We start from the raw sequence: 5,331 nt of genomic DNA, 5'->3' as shown, positions 1-5,331 counted from the left end.
CTGTGCTCACAGAGATAATTCAATCTGGTGCTGAAGACAGGTTCCACTTCAGATCTGATTTCCTGTAGGAGCCCAATTTCATGGTTCAGCATTACACATCGAATTGCTTTGGGAAAAGGCTGAGGTTGTGCTGAGAGAGAACAATGGGGTAAGCAAAAGGTCAAGTTAAGGTGGGAGAAACATGACACCAGTGAAGAATAAAGAGACTGAAGTGGGTTTCATGTCATGCATGTTCAGACGTATTTAGGAATACCACGGTGTGACATGAAGACCTGCAGTTATCAGAGTGGAGCTCCTTTGGCCTTAAAACAAATACAACAGCTCAATTGTCTAACTTTTCACCTGAAAGTCATTTGGAAGTTGCTGCTATGATTCATTTAAGTTTTTGGGTCTCATCAAGTTATTTTATGCTTCACATTCAATCCAGACTTGTTTCCAATGAGGCCTGAGTGTCCCACCAGTTTCCCATAAGTTTCTATGCCATCATAAAGCTCAAGACATCTATGTAGTCAAACTTTAAAACAAGTAATTCAAAAACAGGAAAGGATCCATCTCTGTGAGGTTTTAATCTAGGAGGCAACCGCATCGACCCATTTTCAGTGTTCTGGGTTAAGGAAGAAGGTTTTCATCTCAGACTTTATGGTACTCGAAATGAGGAAATCGTCCAGTAATCCTTACACCTCTGTGCTTGACTGCAGGGATGATGATATTAATTAGGGTACCATAGTTATTATTTTTGATTTTTTGCAATAAGGAATATAACAAAATATAAAATGTTTTAAACAAAGAAAATATTTTTTACACTGCACTTTATGTTGTGTACTGATTCTTCAACTGTCATTGCTTGATAACAAGCTTTACTAACAAACAGATGGTAGAAAAAAACCTTTATATGGATACGGTGTCTTAATGTTTATGCTGACATATTGCTATTTTGTCTGGTTCTGTGAGCTAAAATACTTATTGTTCCATGACTCCAGAGATAAAAACTGATTTGATTGTTAAAAAGAAGGCAAATAAGAAAATAAAAACAATTTTATACTGTAATGTTTATCTTGAAATAGGATCACATAAAGTTTTATCAAATGAACAAAGTAATTTCCTATTATTGTTATTAATAATATTATTGTTAATATAACATTTCAGATTTGTGCAACTCAATTTTTTAGATGTCTATTTTGAGTGAATGCATAATTTTTTTATTTGATAGATAGATAGATAGATAGATAGATAGATAGATAGATAGATAGATAGATAGATAGATACTGTACTCCCATTTGCTAATGCTTTTCAAGTTATCCAGTTATTTTTCCTACTTTTAGACCTGCATAAACTCCACTACTGGTGAAGGAAGATAAGACTTCAAATCCCATGGGTCTTTGCGGGAGAGTGTTGGCGTGTGCGCACTGAATTTATGTGGAGTGGTCGGAGGCGGAGAATCAGTCAGCTCGCTGTGGAGCTGTGTTGGGCAGCAGGAGGAGCCGACCGCCGACAGAAAAGACCGATTCAAAGAAAGAACCCGAGTGATACCCTGATGCTGAACACCAGCGACGGGAAGGAAAGGGTAATTGTTTATTTCAACGTTTGGTTTGAACGCGGAATTGCAGGAATTCTACGGAGGAAGCTGCACACCCCAAAAATAGAGAGAGAGGATACTGTGAGAGAGGTGAGAGGAAACCCGTTTGTGGTTCGTTACAGACGGTAAACTGAGCCGAAAAATAGCGAAACGCTCCACAATTGGTTCAGTTGGAGTTGAAAGAACAGTCACTGTTGAATGCATTGTTAAGCTAAGCTACATTTAACATTTATATATCGCCCTAAATGCATTCAGTTGTTAGGAAATCTATTCTTGGGTTTTTAAAAGCCCCTATAGGTAAAAATCTCTCTTTAAAAAACAGGGTGAGGTTTCTCTCGCCATACAAAAGACTTCTGCAGCCTTCTCAGTTACTGATCTGAATTCGTGCCGCTTTGCTAAAATAAATGGTATACAAAGCTTGTTTCTCGTTAAAAAAAGCTGACACGTGAAATGCTGAGCATTTATTGAGGGATGTATTGTTTGTAGAAGGCTTTCAGCGCCCCACAGAAGCAGAAAGGTGGAAATGTATGAGTGTCTAGTTATCTGGCAACCTTACAAAGTAACCTGCAAGGCTGTGTGTGTGTGTGTGTGTGTGTTCATGCTCCTGTAGCGTACAGCTAAACGGATACTAGACTGAAATATATCAATTTCTGATCCACTGTTACTGAGTATTGCATAAAAAAAGAAAAAAAAAACATTTTAATGCTGAAGTGCCCTCCACTTTCACTCTGTACGTGCAGGAAAATGGGGACTTTTCCCCCTCTCACAGTTCAGGACGGATGTGGACTGTTTAGGATTTAAAGCCACCACATAGGAAGGAAGACAGGATCAGTGGATAGACTGGAGAAACTGGACAAAAAAAGAAAAACCTTGCCAAGAATTTAGTTGCAAGGCAGGCAGGCAGTGATGTGGGTTGTGTAGGATGAAAGCATAGAAAAACCAGCTTGCCTACCTTCTGTGGCTGTAAGAGGAGCCCACGTTTATATGCAGGCTGGAAATAATCTGCTGTAGTTTTCATTGTTTTTAAAGGGCTAATTATCCTATTTGTGTTTTTCTATGCAATGTCTGAGTAATAAAATTAAGTATAAGAACCTTGAAATAAACAGCTTAATGATTTTATCCACAAAAAATAATATATTAGGCGTATAATTATATTATCTGCTTTGTAGACCAAAAAAGGTTTTGTTTCTTAGTGCCTACTGACAACAGTTTTACTGTTGTGCTCTGGGTAGAGTATAAGCAAATCAGAGCAGGTATGTGGAGCCTAAACAGACATGGCACGTGTAGCTTGTCGGATGTAGTTTCCAAAAAGCATTAACCTTAATAGAAATGATGGATGGCACCTTTATCATGTTTACACCTTGTAAAAAAAATGGGCTAGTTGAGACCAATACACCTGTCCAGACTTTGGTAGGAAAAGAGAGACATAAGATAAACAAACAATAATGCAAAAGGAAATTATAGGTACTGTGTTGATTTATTTTGCAATTTATTGCTTATTGTGGCAGACTTATTCATCATTCTATGCTCCATACAGCTGCAAGAACTAATTAGTTTCTTTGGCATCTCGTTATAAATGGTTTTAAAGCATAGAAACTTTATTACAACATTTTTAGCTATTTTATAACTGTAACTGTAAAAAGCATTGGTATACCTTGATACTTGAGTTTTAGATGCAGCAAGGTTGCACTTTGGGTTTAATCTGGATACTCTTTCCCCTTTTTTCCAGGGATTCAACATGTTATTGGAGAGAGTGACTTTGCACTGACAGCCTCATCCATGTTAATGTAATGGAAACGTGCTTCTGGTCAGCAGCGTCTGAAATGCATCAGTGGAAATATATGAGGAACCCCCATGGCTAATCATATCAAGTGGTGCTGGCTTGGCTTTGCCTCTCAAGAGCCGGGTGCCCTGCCCTTCCCGGCCCAGCGCCATGCTAAGACAACACGTGGACAATAACAAGGAGCGCTCAGTTCAACCGGTGGGAAAGCTGTGGAAAAAGTTGGTGGAAAATCTACACGTTGAGTCCCAATGTCAGTCTTGCTATTTTTCTTTTTTATTTTGACCTAGATTCTCTGTACACACAGTAGCCATCTGAAGAAAAGCTCCTTTATTCTCTTCCACTTCCACTCTAAATTGCACCAACATCGGAATTGTAGGGGAACATTTACAGCTGAGAAAATGGATGTTCAGATTTACAGCCAGCTTCTGTTGAAATTAAAAATGCATGGGGGAAAATAAAGGGACCCATATGAGCAGGAGGAAGAGGCGGAACAGCAGCATCAGTTCAAAATGGCCCAAACCAGTTTGCTGCAGGGAAAACGCTTTTACTGCCGAGAGTGGGTCTTCCACAAGATCCAGCACTGCCTGCAGGAGAAAACCAACAACCTGAGCGGAGTGAGCAGCACTCCCAGCAAGCAGCCCCTGCCTGTGCCGCCCGGAGGGGGCGTGCCCGTCCCCGGCGGTATCACGACCGGATCGGCCAAGTCCGGTAGCTCCTGGGGGGTGTTACTGGTGGGAGGACCTGGGAGTGGGAAGACTGCTCTGTGCACGGAGCTGCTGTGGCCCACATCAGCCCAGGGAACGTACCGCAGTCTGCACAAGCAGAGCCTGGCTTTCCACTTCTGCCGGGCCGACGACTCAGACACGCTGTGTGTCGGTGGATTCATCCGGGGACTGGTGGCCCAAATATGCCGAGGCGGGCTGGTGCCGGGTTACGAGGAGAAGGTCCGCGACCCGGCTGTGCAGAGCACTCTGCAGCCTGGGGAGTGTGAGAGGAACCCCGCAGAAGCTTTTAAGAAGTAAGAACATGAATATTCACACGAAAGCATCACTTTTCTGCTGGAGCTTTTAGGGCCGCAACTAATGATTATTTTAGTTATTGATTAATCAGATAAAAAAAGCACATTCTGCAGATTTTTGCAGTTATAAATAATATTTTTTACCTAAAATGTAATAACAGCGTTCCTTTAATGAACACTTGATTATTTGTAGCAAAGGACGCATCTGCAGTGCAAAAATACTTCTGGCATCAACATGTGAAAAGCTCAAACCTTTCTGCTTGACTTGGCATCAGTACAGTATAAGGCTGACTTTGCTGTTATTTTTTGGGTTACTCAATTTGTAATTGAATACAAAAGGTGATTAAAAAGTTATTTTTTTGTACAGGATTTGTATCATGAAGCTAATACTATTCTACTTGAGGAATTTTGGGTAGAACATATTTACAGACAAAATGCAAATTTTATTCCTAAAGGCAAAATTTTGGGATATTTGTGACTTAATTACTGTTCTATGATGATCTTTCAGCATTAGGCTTTTTTGAGTCTGATCCAGTTAATGACTAATTAGTTACTAAATTAGTTGATGATTACTTCAATAATTGATTCAACACAGTTAATCCTTCTAGCCCTAGTAGCTTTACATCTAATATATGGCATTGTTTTGTATTGTTGCATCATAAAAATTATGAATACCTAATATTGATATTTATATTTGGCGTTCAAAGTTGAAAGGTAACGGTGAGTAACTCACTCAAATAATATCTTCTGTATACATATATGCAAGAAACTCATTTTTGTCCTTTGAGGTAAAAATGGTTTGTTTGCTTGAAATTTAAAATCCAAACTCGGCACCTCCCCCTCCGCTTCCTATCCTCCACCTTCTGACCCCGTTATCCCCTCCTCCTCCTCTTTTTTTTTTTTTTTGCTTCCAAACCAAACCAGAGGCCCCCCCCCACAAACCCCCCCTCTTTT

At 40.0% G+C, this 5,331-nt stretch overlaps 1 pseudogene; it reads left to right on the top strand.

Moving 5' to 3' along the window:
- The first annotated feature begins 1,427 nt into the window (after positions 1 to 1,427).
- LOC106942854 (ankyrin repeat domain-containing protein 50 pseudogene) lies at positions 1,428 to 4,399 on the top strand (annotated as a pseudogene).
- Positions 4,400 to 5,331: the final 932 nt, after the last annotated feature.

This window comes from Poecilia latipinna, unplaced genomic scaffold (genome assembly GCF_001443285.1).
Source record: "Poecilia latipinna isolate Pla-1442-1.1 unplaced genomic scaffold, P_latipinna-1.0 Scaffold4607, whole genome shotgun sequence".
NCBI classification, from domain to species: Eukaryota; Metazoa; Chordata; class Actinopteri; order Cyprinodontiformes; family Poeciliidae; genus Poecilia; species Poecilia latipinna.
The sequence above is the reverse complement of the archived record's forward strand: the minus strand, read 5'-3'. Positions and strand labels throughout refer to the sequence as shown.